Consider the following 15,220-nt stretch of genomic DNA (forward strand, 5'->3'; position numbering starts at 1 on the left):
TCAGCTAACACAACAATCCTAAGAGAGAAGAATTAATATTACGGTGTGTATTTCTCACCCGAGAAAACAGAGACTCAAATAATCACATGAGAATACCACATATGTAAACAGTGACAGAGCCCAGATGTGAGCCCCGTATGGTCGTACACAAGGCCATACTCTCACAGAGCCTGCCCTATGGCAGATATCTATTCTCTTTCCAAACATGTCTAATCGCAACTGAAAAGAGAAGTCTAAGAGGGGAAGATTGAGGAAGACAGAAACATGATCTTTACCCATTTAATAAAATACTCACATGCACACTGTTACTACAGATGCTCTGCAAGATGAGTTTAAACGTGCTAGCTTTGTAGTAACTGCTGTTGTATATGCCCACAAAGACTAATTAACATACAGATAACTGGGCACACAGAACCTTACCAAAACCTAAGTGCATTGTTAGAAGCATGTGGGCCAATAGGGGGCGGGCAAGGGGTGTAGGTGCTGATGGAAAACAAAAGTCTGGGTTTTAAATCTGAGTTAATGGAAGAAAATAACTCACTGTCTTCCACTTAGTAATAGAAAGTTTTATAAAGGAAGTGGGATTACAAGAGCTCTTGAACTCCAGAGAGGAGGAAGTTTGGTGAGTTGACACTATGGTCTTATTCAGTGCTCAACACCCATTAACTTCAGAGAGTGCTGCTAGCCGGGATCAGCCAGGCAGGATGCAATGCAAATGGGAAATGACCCCACCACAAAAGCCTTTAGCTCCACACACATGTGGGTCTGATGGAATCCCCTGGCATAAAAGGAAGGTGAGAGCGCTCTAAATTGGCTTTTACCTTCTAAGGATGTTCACACACAAAGCATACATTGTAGACACTAATGAAAGCCATGTGCTAGCGTGGTTACACATTGCAGCTCCCAGAAAACTACTGACATGAAACAGCCACCGTGCCTCTGTGCTGACCCCTGTAACACCTCAGGACCCACTCTAAATAGGCAAAGCTAAGCCAATTTATCACTAAATTATGCATCGTTTAATAAAAACTGGTGTGACTCAACCAGCCATGCAGGGGTGAGAAAAACTTGAGGAAATGGCCTTGGAAACCCCTCTCTCTTCCTTTTTCCAAGCTTGTCTTTAACCCTTCAATAACTGATGGACAGAATGAAGCAAAATTCTCAATTTTATCAACTATCACCTTAGGGTAATCTGACCTCAGGGTTCCTAGGGTCGCTTACTTAAAAACTGCTACTCTCCATGACTACTCTCACGGGGTTAACTCTTGTTTCTGGAATGCAATAGAGTGTGTAATGAGTGAAAATGGAGGCATTCTCTTTCTTGAACCACAAATGGCATCCAGAAACTTTAGTTCAGTCTATGTTGCCACAAGCAAGTGATCATGCTTGACACTCAAGTGACACACCAGTGTCATTCCAGAGTCATTATGAAAATGTTTTAATTTAAATAAAAATTAATCCTAGAGGCTTTTTGGTTTTGCCCATATTTTACATGTTCAAAGGGGAACAAATCCTGGTATATTGTCTTAGAAAGAGAAAAATCAATGCATCATAGAAAAATGTTGTAATAGGAAGGAGTCACGCCAGGCAGAGGAGCAGGAGATCCACACTAAGTTATACACCACTGGAGATAAACGATTTTGCAAAAATGCATCTGAAGTAAAAAAAAAAAAAAAAAAAAGATGGCAATTTCTACCATTGGTCTCATATAAAATCTTTTTAGTAGTAACCACAGACATAGTTAGGCATGCTCTAGAACATTAAGAAATTTCCCAAAATCGGAGGAGGGTGGGGCCTTAGTGTGTGTCACACTTTATGGGGGCAAGACATGATTGCAAGAGGGACTTTACCTAACAATTGCAATCAGTGTAACTGGCTTATTGTACCCTCAATGAATCCCCAACAATAAAAAAAAAAAAAAGAAATTTCCCAAAATCTTTCCTAATTTAATTTCTCTTTTTCAGATACAATCACTTTTATGAGAACAACTTAGTACCTCTGTAGAAACATTTGGCTCCCTGGAAATTCTGTAAAGCTTTTTTTTTTCTTCTTCTTGAGGATGCACCAAGGATCGTGTTTCTCTTTAACTGAACCTAAAAAGTAGATGAAGCCAAAATGCATTTTGTTATTAAGTTCAGAAACCATAGATTATGTTGAAGACTGAAGCACTTGTGATGCTCCTTCATCTGGGAAGACGTTCTATTAAAAACCTGCCCATTGTGCTTTTGCATTTCATTCCTTCTTTTTCTTCCACCAAGGTAATGAAAGCATCAGGAGTCCCTGAAATATTGGATAAGGAAAATCAAAAGGAACATTCACAGTCCAGAAAACTGCGACTAATCATTAGGGCTTTGTCACCATCTTCTTATTAACTTTTATTTTTCTTGAACTATTTTATTATTGAAGAAGATTTAGACCAGGAAAAATATCTGAAAAAAAAGGACAGACACTATTCTAAGCACTTTACGTGCATTAACTCAATTGGTACTGACAACGACTTTGTGATAAAGGTCCTACTCTTATCCCCATCTGACAGCGGAAGAAACCAAGGCCCAGAGAGGTGAAGTAATTTAGCCAAGGCCAAGAGCTGTAAGAATCCGGAGGCCGGATTCAAGTCAGGGCAGTCGTCCTCGTAACCCACACGCTTAGGCATGCTGTGCTGTCTCAAGAAAGGCAGCAAGGAAACTTCAAGCTTTCATTTTAAAAATAAGCCAGAAAGAAATACTTCAGTCTCTGTGCACTCGATTAAGGTCCTGAAAGGTGAGATTACACATTTCAGTGCATTTCTCTCAAGTGAAATAACGTCTGTCCTAAATTCATTGCAGAATTTTGTACAAAATGTGAAGCATTCTTTTTTCTAGGGTAAAGATGGTTTATTTCCATTAAAAAGAAAAAAAATAACAATAATTAGAAGAGCCAGGATAAGAAATGCAATACTTCAGCTTCATTATTTTCAAGGCTTAGTAGCATGTTTAAAAATTACCACATTAGGGAGTCGCAAATATACATGGCTCCAAAGAGGTTTTGATCATCTCCATCCAGTCACACCGGGGAGGTGAGAAAGATACAGATTAGAAAGTAGCCAGAGAAGAACAAGGCATGTTCTTTTACAAAAATTGAGTGAATTCTAAGCCAATCATTCTAACATTCAAATGTCTACCTTAAAAAGAAAAACAGTAAAAAGGAACAAAATAATAAAATCCTGCAACTATATGGACACTGTCACTGCTCTGCTCACTTGGTGTGACTCATTCTGATATTTCCTTTTCCATTTCCGGATGTTTGACAACTCAGCAGCTTTAATTTTCATTTGTCATAATTTTAGAGAACTTTACATATTTTTAAGTATTTTGATGGTTTAAACGGGAAATTTAAAATCAGTCTCTTTCAAGACATGAGAAATCTAACACAGCAGAAAGGTCTAATAAACTCTACTTCTAAAAATGAGTTTTCATGAGAAATTCCAGAATGGAATGACTAGATAGAAGTCTACAAAACAGAGAGAGAGTTGATGATCTTCTGTAGTAAATATTATTTCCTTTTCACATAATTCCCTCTATTATTAAAATGAATAAAAACAAATGTACACACCTGCACACACATTTCCACTTTCAAAGGATTAGCCTTTGGAAGAAGAGAGAATCTATTGCAGGCCTCTGATCATCGGTGGGGAGCCGGGTGGCTGAGCACTCTCGTTTGCTCTTGGGTGGTGCCTGCAGATGCCCCAGCAGTGGTATCAGAGAGGATAGTCTCTCTCCAAGGTACTGGAAGGCCTCCCGCAAAATGTGTTCTCCATTTTACCCTCCTCAGATCAAGAGTAGTGCTTCACACTTTCCAGGAGATTGATTAGTGTTGACTGGTTTATATTGTCTGGCAGAATTAGAGGCAGATTTGAAAGTTAATGCACAATTTAATTCTCCAGAGGAATTCTGAATCACCTGGAGAATTCTGGTTCTATAGACATGACTGCCTTTGAATACAATTGTGCTCAAAGTGATTTCAAATAACATTAGGGATGGCTCAGAGCTGTTTCTTACTAACCCAAATCATGTTAGAACATATCTTGACAATGACAAGCAGCGGTCCACCGTGGGTGGCATGTTGACAGAGACCCAAATGGGTGACATCAACCATGAGCTTGTGCTCCTCTGACAGGGATTATTTAGAGATAGTCCTTTATACCTTTCAACTACCCATGAGAATCTATTTTTTTAAATACTATTATGATTTCATTATGAGTGTGGCAGTAGGCACCAGATTTTTATGAATGCCCAGAAGTTGTCACTAAAATATTTCAGATAACATAAAAGCATGTACCTGTGTAAATGCTAATAATAATAATACTATCATGGCAGAGTACAGCAGCAAGTTAGAAAAATAGACAAAGCCAAACTGTGCGTGGGGGCTCTGGTAATTGGAAGAGTCAATGGCTATATGATTCAGGAAAATGGTCTCCCTCGAGAAAGAGACTGATTGGCCTGCATTTATATAGCAGCTAACCAACACTAAGCAGACTTTCCTTTGCATATTATTGGTGCCAGCCCGATGAGGCAGAAAATTGCATCGTGTCATTTAATTTCCCAATCTTTGTTTTCATTGTATTAATCTTTTGGCTTTGCTTCACTTTATAATTTGAAGGCTCAGCAAGAAGCAACCCAAATGGAAATTCAGCTTACTTTCATGTCTAGCTGAATGTGTTTGGTGCAGTTTCCAAAAGTTTAATTCTACGTAATACTGTCCATGAATAATAATAGGCTGCTTCTGCATTCAGACTTATTAGTGTTTATTAAGGGTTGCCTTAAAGTTTCTGGGAAATGTGCCCAAAACTCAGTCACCAAAACATGACTAACAAATTGGTTACGGAAGGAGAACAGATAATTTTTTTTCACAGAAGTATATCATCCTGTTGAGAAATAAGAACTAAAACCCTCTAAAACTGATGGAACATAAGTGAGCTTTTCTTTCTCCCTTTCTTCCTTCTTTCTTTCCTGCCTTCCTTTCTTTTCATTACTCTAATAAAGAAAAGAAAAAAAGAAATCAGAAACAATGCAGGGACCTCAGACTCCACTGAGTTACAGAAGAAGCTAATATCTTGAAACATAAATATAAAGGCACTCACAGATTTTTTTTTTTGTGGGGGGGGAGAGGGGAAGTGACAGAGCTACATGGAGCTTTAAATTGTTTGAACTTTGGAACCAGACTGATCTGGCTTCCTATCTGCCATTTCTACTTGCCAGCTTACACTGCTTTTGATAAGATATTTAACCTCTGCAAACCTCACTCCCTAGTCTATTAAATAGAGAAAGAAGTGTCTGGCAGGGTTGTTCGGAGGTGTAAATATGAAATATATGTACATGCCCAGTGCTGTGCCTGACACCTCGATGCCCTTGGCAATGTTGCAAAGCTACTCACTGCTGTTGCTGCTGTCCTCAACATCTGCTCAAAATAAGTAAAGGAAGGAGCGTAAAAACCAGCTCCCTCGCCTCTACTGCAGTGACTCTTATCACAAAGATGGCTTTCTAGACTGCTGAGATTTGGAAATGGATTCTTCTTTTGCTTCTGACTTATGTCATTCGTAATGATTGTAAACTTGTCACATATAACTGACCTTAAAATTGAAATATAACAACTGAATAATTTTTTCAGAGCTACAAATGTTCTGCCGACCTATCAATATCTTGCCAAAGATATTGACTGATTGATTCCTCAATGTCATGTGGTTTATAATGAGGTATAATAACCAAGAAATACCAGAAATCTAAGGGGGGATGTGTGAAATCACATCTAGAGCAGACAATGAGATCTCTTAGCTTCTGAGATGTTGTAACTGCTAAGTCCTTCTTCAAAGCACTTATTTAATGAGCCCTGAGGATCATAAAAACACAGTTGGCTAAAACAGAAATGTATAGAGAAATGCTCTTCACCTCCTCAGCGAGGACTCCATTTGTGAGTAAAGTCACCTAGTCCTTCACAGATCATCAATTCCTTTCACAGATCTCAACTCGGGTGTGACACATGAGCCTTGTGGAATAAGTAGGGCGGGTACTAGTACTATTGACTCCATTTGACAGAGAAGAACTGAAAATGGGGACACGATGTGACATCTCCAAAGCCCTATCAGTGCTCAACACTCAGCAACTTAAAACTCCTGCGTCTCTATTCAGAAGACAATAGAGTGGTTCAAGAGACAGCTTTTCCACAAAAATGGATCAGTAAAAATACATTTTTTTAAAAAATCAACTTTTACTTGTTTGTGTTTACAGAGTATATCCCCCTTAAAAGAGGTATGGGTGAATTATTTCTGTGTTTACTTTTGTTAGATTTCCTTTAAAAAAAACTTTGTGGGATCAGATTTTCCTTTCCTTTTAGTTCAGAAGATGGAAAACTTTTTTTTTTCTCATTTTCTTGAGATTCCTATCATGCTGTTTGTGCCAACCAACCCATTACAAATTGTAGAAATGACATTCCTCCTTCATCTGAGCTCCCTGGGTATCCACAAATAGCAACTGAAAGTCCCTGGGCTTCCTGTGACTTAGACTTCTCTTTCCCAAGACTTCCTGGAAACAATGTCAAAATATAAGTATTTGCACTCTTCCTCAGCTCAAAATACCTGCTAAGTTTGTTACTGTACATCCTTTCCAAAGTGAGTCATCACTGTTATAAAATGAATTGGCCTTATATAAATGTCAATTTGGGGTTAGAAACTCAACCTGTTCCTAATACTTTGTTTGAAATCAGAGGATGGATGAGCTTCTGTCATAGTGTATGACACTGTATAAATTTTATCAAGCCTATTTTTTACCCAACAGTAAAGGTGCCTTAGGAAGTTAATTACCAGCACTTTGGGCTGACTGACACAACTTTTTAGCTCCCAGTTACTCTGAATGCTATTCCAGATAGTTAATTATGGAGCTAATACAGATAAGGTGGAAGTACGCATGCATCATCAAGACAAGCAAATTATAAAGCAAATTATACATTTTAAAAAATAGACTATTATGAGCCCTGTAGCTAATGTTCAAGGTTATTCTTTAATGCAATTGCCAATTGCCTTTTTAATTTTTTCCCTAAGATTTTTTTTTTTAACTGTTAAGGTATCTTTTTATTAGCTCAATTCATTTCCTATTAGTCTTGGAATTTAACAAGGATCATGGCAAAGCAATTCTGCAAGAGAGCTTATTAACTTTCCCTCAGAGTAATGAGTCCCATATGGAACAAAGAAAGAACACCAGCTTCCAAAAGACGAATGTCATTATAGTCAATAGAGGGTTAATGTGATTTTTAATAGGAGGCCATTACAATTCACAGGACCCATAAAGTTGGTACCATACTGGGCATCTACTTAAACATAATCAAAGTGGTTCCTTCATTATCCTCCTCTAAAGAAAAGGTAACATCTTTCTCCCTACAGAGTTAGATTTTTCCCCGGGAATTATATATGGCCTGTCATCCCTTTTATTGTAAATAAACAAGACAATTGACATGCCCGTCTTTCCTAAAAACTGTTCACTAACTAAAGCAAAACTTTCATTCAATTGCTCATTAGAAAATAAATCGAAATTTGGAATTAAGATAAGTGGCTCCAGTGGGAAAAGCAGTAACATAAAACTGACATTTTATGTAATCTTATATCAGGTATGCATGCATTTAATACCCAAAAATATTTTTCCACAATATGTATCACTGAACATCCACACTCCATCCACATACTCTTCTGAAAGGCACCAAGCTTGAGAAGAAAAGAAATGGCAGGCAACAGCGACAACACAATTCAAATTAATTCAGGAATCTAAGAATGATTTCCATCATTGAAACGGCATAAGAAAGTGAATATTGTCATTTGGAAGAGCTTCTGCAGGGTAAAAGTACAAGGAAAGAAAAGTTTTATCAAGGATGATAAGATGAGTGGTAGCTTTAGAATTAGGAGACCTCATCGCAGGCTAGGTAAGGGACTTGAAGAGAAACTTCTCTGAAGAAGACAGGCGCACGGCCTACAGACATATGAAAAAAATGCTCATCATCCTTAATCATCAGAGAAATGCAAATCAAAACTGCTTTGAGATACCATCTAACTCCAGTAAGATTAGCCCATATCACAAAATCCCAAGACCAGAGATGTTGGCATGGATGTGGAGAAAAGAGAACACTTCTACACTGCTGGTGGGAATGCAAATTAATACATTCCTTTCGGAAAGATGTTTGGAGAGCACTTAGAGATCTAAAAATAGATCTGCCATTCAATCCTATAATTCCTCTACTAGGTGTATACCCACAAGACCAAAAATCACATCATAACAAAGATATTTGTACCAGAATGTTTATTGTAGCCCAATTCATAATTGCTAAGTCATGGGAAAAGCCCAAGTGCCCATGGATCCACGAATGGATTAATAAATTGTGGTATATGTACACCATGGAATATTATGCAGCCTTAAAGAAAGATGGAGACTTTACCTCTTTCATGTTTACATGGATGGAGCTGGAACATATTCTTCTTAGTAAAGTATCTCAAGAATGGAAGAAAAAGTATCCAATGTACTCAGCCCTACTATGAAACTAATATATGGCTTTCACATGAAATCTATAACCCAGTTATAACCTAAGCATATGGGGAAGAGGGAGAGGGAGGGGAGGGAGGGGGAAGGATGGGAAGAGGGAGGGTGATTAGTGGGATTACACCTACGGTGCATCTTACAAGGGTACATGTGAAACTTAGTAAATGTGGAATGTAAATGTCTTAACACAATAACTAAGAAAATGCCAGGAAGGCTATGTTAACCAGTGTGATGAAAATGTGTCAAATGGTCTATAAAACCAGTGTATGGTGCCCCATGATCGCATTAATGTACACAGCTATGATTTAATAATAAAAAATAAAATAATTAATCAATTAATTAATTTAATTTAATAAATAAATAAAAGAATTAAGAGACCTGGATTTGGACCACAGCTTGTCTCTTACTATTAGTTACTTAGGTCGAGTCACTTCAGCCCTATAAGCTTCCACTCTCTTGCCTGTGAAATAAGATAATGGATGTGATCAAGAACAGCAAATAGATTTCACCTACATCTCATTAATAGTAAACAAAATCCTGGAGGACTGTGTTTTAATTATCAGACTGAACCCAGACTCAAAAGGAAAGAATGTTATGTTCAATTAGTAATGTCTGCCATGGAATGAGAAGATGGGGGCATTGTAGCACAAATTTACCATCACCAGATTAGAGGATCCCTAAAATTCTCTTTCAGCTCTTACATTCTGCAATTCTATTAACTATAACCTATAACAGGTTTCTCCTTGTCTGGGATTTTTACCTGCCACAAATGCTTAAGTGTCTCTCTCATAGCAGAGTGGTTAAGCCACTAACTTTGGAAATACTGAACAGGATGATGTCCAACTTGACAAAAGAAAAATTCAAAATAGAGAAAATACATAATGAAAGTTGGGTTCAGTAGGCCTGAAAACTCCTTATGATTCTAAGTTTCCAGGTGGAAAAGAGCACTCCTACTTGCGCCCCCTCCCAGACTAACAGGCAGGCACCTGATTAACTCTGTATAACAAGAAAATTGTTCAAGTCGGTGAAGCTTTCTCTGGGAATGATCCATTCCCCCAGTCCAATGACATAGCAGTAGTCATTGTCTATAATGAATTATACAGACTGAATAATACAGATTAAAGTATCACCAACTTTAAGGTTTACCAATAAGCTGATTTGCAAGACAACAATATTTTAAATCATGTGCTGCAATATTACTTACCAATGTTTAATAAGCACTTCATAACTTTTGGAAAGCAAATGAGAAATGGATTACCATAGATAGGTGATGAAATATTTATAATGCACAATAGCTACTATTGTACGGTAGCTGTGCAAGAAATCTTAATAGTAAATTGAATGGAAATATAATACTGTAATGGATATGGAACTGTTTTGTCAGCCATTTGTAATGAAATATGAAAGTATTTAAGGCGAATAAATACATTTGTAATGGTTTTTGATTAGCTATAACTGTATATGATTCAATCATCCATTATGAACAATGTACAGACATTCTGCTGGTTTATGATATTTATAAGCCAAGTGGCAGCCTTGAAGAAATGTTTTAAGAATTCTTACATGATAATGGATATGTTAATTAGTTTGATTGTGGTCATCATGTCATAATATATACGTATATCAAAACATCATGTTGTATATCTTACATATATTAATTTTAATTGGAAATACCTCAATGAAGCTAGGAGTAGAGGAATCCTTACATGTATTCTTAACTTTCAATAATAAAATTTATGCTCATCAGTTTGGAAAAAAATTCTTCTCTTATTATCATACTTTCCTAAAAATTTTAAATTGTATTTCTTTAATAAGTGGTCCTTACTTATGATTAATGGTACTGTTACTCATTTTTCATAAATCATACATTTAATCAGTGTTTTTGCTCATATAAGTCTTTCTTTTTGAAACTTTCTTATTGTTTGGGATTCATTGAGGGTACAAAGAATTAGGTTACACTGATTGCATTTGTTAGGTACAGTCTCTCTTGTAATTGCATCCCACCCCCGAGAGGTGTGCCATACACCGTGACTCATATAAGTCTTTCTGTTTATAAGAAAGGGCCCCAAATAACGAATATCTATATAGATATACATATAAAATATATCTCCACTATGCTATATGTATATCACTCTACCAGGAAAGAAGTTATTGTCTAAAACTAAGACGACTGTATAGAATCATCAGAAATTCCAATCCCCCTGTTATTTCATATAATTACCATAGCTTAACCCTACATACTCTTGCTTAACACTGTGCAATGGCTTTCCAGGTACCAGAGTTAACAGACCACAGTCCCCATTGAATCTTTACAGCCCGACAAAGTTCCTGCCTACTCCTGCATCTTCAGGCCTCACCCCTTCATTCTGGCACTGCAAGAATGAAGCGGCTGCACCTGCCTTCTTTCAGGGCCTCAGAGTTAGTCCAGCTTGCTCTGTCTCAGGTGCCTCCCCCATACTCCCTTTGCCTGAAACACCTCTCCAGCCCTGGCTAGCTCCACTCTTTCTGCCGCAGTTAATGGGCTCTGCAGTTGTCTCATGTCTAACTCTTCTATCAAACACCAACTGCATGAATGTACCTTTCATGTATAAATTATCTCCAGCCTCAGGACAGCGCCTTTCACACAATGATGTTCAATGAATATTAATTTATCAAGAGATCAAATTAGTGGATATATAAACAAAAAACCCACACATAGACATGACATCAGGTTCCAAGAAGAGATGAACAAGGCAGAGCTCCTGACCTGTCATTATCTAAGCAGAACCCAAAACTACTTCATGACATAAGAATTTGGTCTGATAGAAACTAATCATAATAGTATAATCAGAATATTATTCACAAGCGCCTGAATATTATGATTCAGGTACTTGATTTTTTGTTTGTAACATGTTCCTACTAGCACACTGCAGCTCAGAATTGTGACTCTCCCGCCTAGTTCATCCCTTCACTAATTATCTTGCTTTCCACCCTGCTGTTGATATGGGACAGAATCTGGCCTGTATTCTCTATCCTTGACTATTAGTAACTAAAATTTCATTATCTAAAGGCAAGTGATCCTAACACAAAAGAAATGTTCCTGAGTATACTTCACTTCTGCTTTAAACTGGGCAAAGAAACAAATGAAGAACACCACACCAAAACCTAAGGCCATTATCAGGCAGGGTTCTCCAGAGAAACAGAACCAGTAAGAGATGGGAGTGCAGTAAGGGCAGCCTAGCAGGCTGGAAACTCAGGCAGGATTCCTAATTTACAATCCTGCAGCAGAATTCTCCTCCAACCTTCAACTGATGATACCCACCTATATTACCCAGGATAATCTCCTTTACTTAGTAGTCAACTGATTACACATATAAATTACATCCATAACATACCTTCACAGCAACATCCAGACTAGTATTTTACAAAACTGGGCAGCATAGCCTCACCCATCTGGTCGACTTTATTATTGGTTACAAGCCTTCCTTCTTTCCTAGCCCCCATAAAAGAAATACAGTTTCTTGCCCTATGATTTCATATGCTAACTCTGGGACAAATTTTTCAGTGTACAATTTGGCTGCTCTCCACTGTGAGGAGAATGGGTTTTTTCCACATAAGAGTTTCTCCTTTGTCTTAGACCCTAGAATTAAGACAGAGTGTGGAGCAGACCAGCTCTCTTAAATCTAACCACCCACATGGATCTGAGCTACAGCACAGAGCTGCTGATGTGTAACATAAGGAACCACATAAAGAACTTTCTTGCTACAAAGAAAGATCACCAGCAAAAGTTAACTAATACAAGACACTTTTTAAAAGCCAGCCACATTTTTATTTTTTTGAGACAGAGTCTCACTGTGTCACCCTGGGTAGTGTGCTATGGTGTCACAGCTCACAGCAATCTTAAACTCTTGGGCTTAATGATTCTCTTGCCTCAGCCTCCCAAGTAGCTGGAACTACAGATGCCTGCCACAGTGCCTGGCTATTTTTTTTGTTGCAGTTGTCATTGTTGTTTTAACTGGCCCAGGCCGGGTTTGAACCCACCAGGCTCGGTGCATGTGGCTGGCGCCATAACCATTGTACTATGGGCACCGAGCCAAAAGCCAGCCACATTTTGATTGTGTCTGGCAGTGTATCGAATCTCTTTACACTACCAATGGTAAACACACATTAGTTGTAATACTTGGACAGGTACTTGGCATGATCTTTGTTATAGAGATTGTATGTTTTTCAGAACACCAGGTAAGTAGCAGTACTTAATACTAATTCAGGAGTTTTTGTGTTTCAGACCATCTTAGGAACTCACCAGATATGAGGTTAACATGACATAATTTCTCCCTTTGGAAGCCAAAAGCCAACTGGGAGAAACTGTACCTGTCAATCTGTAGAATAAAGAGAGGTTGATGTCAAATTCCACCCTGTAAAGTCTGAGTATGCCTCGGCTAAACAAAATCTTCCTTCGGTGCTTCAGGACTGGACTTGGTACCACTTCCTTCTACATGATATTGACTGCTGAGAAAGATGCATTCCCTTAAAACTAATGTTTGTTTACCATCTATTCACCTAAACAGAAAAATGGTCAAGAGAACCCAACTGAGTAAGTACAATACAATCATGGCTCAGAATCCCACCTTTCCTCCTAGTCTCCAAGTTCCTTATGAAGTTCAAGTCTAAATGGCTCTTCCACGACTCCCAGTTGGCTGTCACCTTTCCCAGCCACCGTCTGCAGCCCCATTTCCCACCATCCCCAGCAGAAGCATCCCACTGTAGCCAGGTTCCTCACTGCTGCCCAACGTGCTCGTTAGTGTAAAACTTCATCTCCAGCCTCCCCTTCACTCTTCTCAGCTTGGCTTTGTGGCGCTAGACCTGGGCTCTGCAGATCACACTTCCGCCTTGACAGCTGGGTTCTCAGTAAAGGGCATTACGGAAAAGGACTGGGACAGGAAAAGGACCTTGCTCTTTCTTTTCCAGGTGCTCCCTGTTTCCATTAGCACTGGAAAGAGTGCTTTATCTTGGAAGGAGCAGTTACTTGTTTCTAACCGAGTAGCAGTTCTAGTTTGCTTTTTACTTGTCAGACTTCTAGTGCCAGCCACATCGTGTCTCCCCAGTGATCCCGGCATCAGTCCCTTTACCAAGGCCTGAGAACCACCTTCTTGGGATCACTCCTTCAAACTTCCAAATTCTAGTAATCCCAACATCCTGTTTCTCTGGCGCTGACTGTTGACTACTGTAGTGACTGCCTGTGTGACACCCACTTGGTCTCCTTTTGCCTTTACAGTTCTCTAATACCTGGTTAGCAATTCTATACATTAAATTCTCCCTGCTAAAATAAGTAGCATGCTTTCTGTTTCCTGACTATACCCTGACTGGTACACCCTAATGTAGCATATTGACATTGAACTCTTGATTTGGTCTTGCTTTTTTGTTTGTATTCATGTGTTTCTCTCAAGCCAAATGAACGGTTCCCCTTCCTCCATCCTCCAGGACTTGACTCTAATCATATCCTTGATGAAAGGGCCAGGCACGGGGCTCACACCTGTAATCCCTGAGAGGATGAGACGGGCAGATTATTTGAGCTCAGGAGTTGAAGACCAGCTGGAGCAAGCATGAGATCCTGTCTCTACTAAAAATAGAGAAATTAGCTGGGCATTGTGGTGAGCACCTGTAGTCTCAGATACTCTGGAAGCTGAGGCAGGAGGATCCCTTGGCTCAGGAACTTGAGGTTGCTGTGAGCTAAACTGACGCCATGGTGGCATTTTTGCCTGAGCAAGAGAGTAAGACTCAGGAGGCTGAGGTATGAGGATGGCTTGAACCCAAGAGTTTGAGGGTGCTGTGAGGTATGATGCCATAGCACTCAACTCCAGGATGACAGAGTGAGACTCTGTCTCAAAAAAAGAAAAGAAAGAAAAAGAAAAGTTCTGCCCCAAATGTTTGCTTCCTCCTCTGAACTCCGGTAGTACTCTTTTTTTTTTTTTTTTTTTTTTTTTTTTTGTGGTTTTTGGCTGGGGCTGGGTTTGAACCCGCCACCTCCAGCCTATGGGACCAGCACCCTACCCACTGAGCCACAGGCGCCACCTCCAGTAGTACTCTTATTACAAGAAGATACACGATCTTATGGAAATGACCAGGGCTTAACAAGACTCATTCAAGAACCAGCTCTGCCACTCGCTAGCCCTGAGTATTTGGGTCTTTCTCAAGTTTAGATTTCTTCCTATAAAAAAAGAGATACTTGTTTAATAATCTCTCCACACTTGTAACTCTGCTCTTCCAAACTCTGTATTCTGAGTTTCACATTGGGAAATTTTCTCTCTCTAAGTAGATAACTTAAGAGCAAAACTTTTCCCAAAACTTCTCCCAAGCTTTAATCTATCTGGCTTCTTTGTGGGCTGAACACACAGGGGAGGGCTCTCGATCCTAACTAAAATTTCAGATTTACATTGAAAATTTGTGTGAATCAGAGGCTGGGGCAATCAAACATGATTCATTTACCCTATAAAGAATTTTTAACTAGCTGCCATGATTTTAAAACTGGGAGATTTTTATATACAAATCCAAAACTCATCCTTTAGATTTCAAAGATGAGAAATGTGTTTTGTTTTGTTTTGTTTTGTTTTTTTGAGAAATGTGTTATAAGGAGGTGAATAAAATTGTCCAACATCAAGGATACTATCAAGAGAGAAATGGCCCCT

This window comes from Nycticebus coucang, chromosome 5 (assembly GCF_027406575.1).
Source record: "Nycticebus coucang isolate mNycCou1 chromosome 5, mNycCou1.pri, whole genome shotgun sequence".
Lineage (NCBI taxonomy): Eukaryota > Metazoa > Chordata > Mammalia > Primates > Lorisidae > Nycticebus > Nycticebus coucang.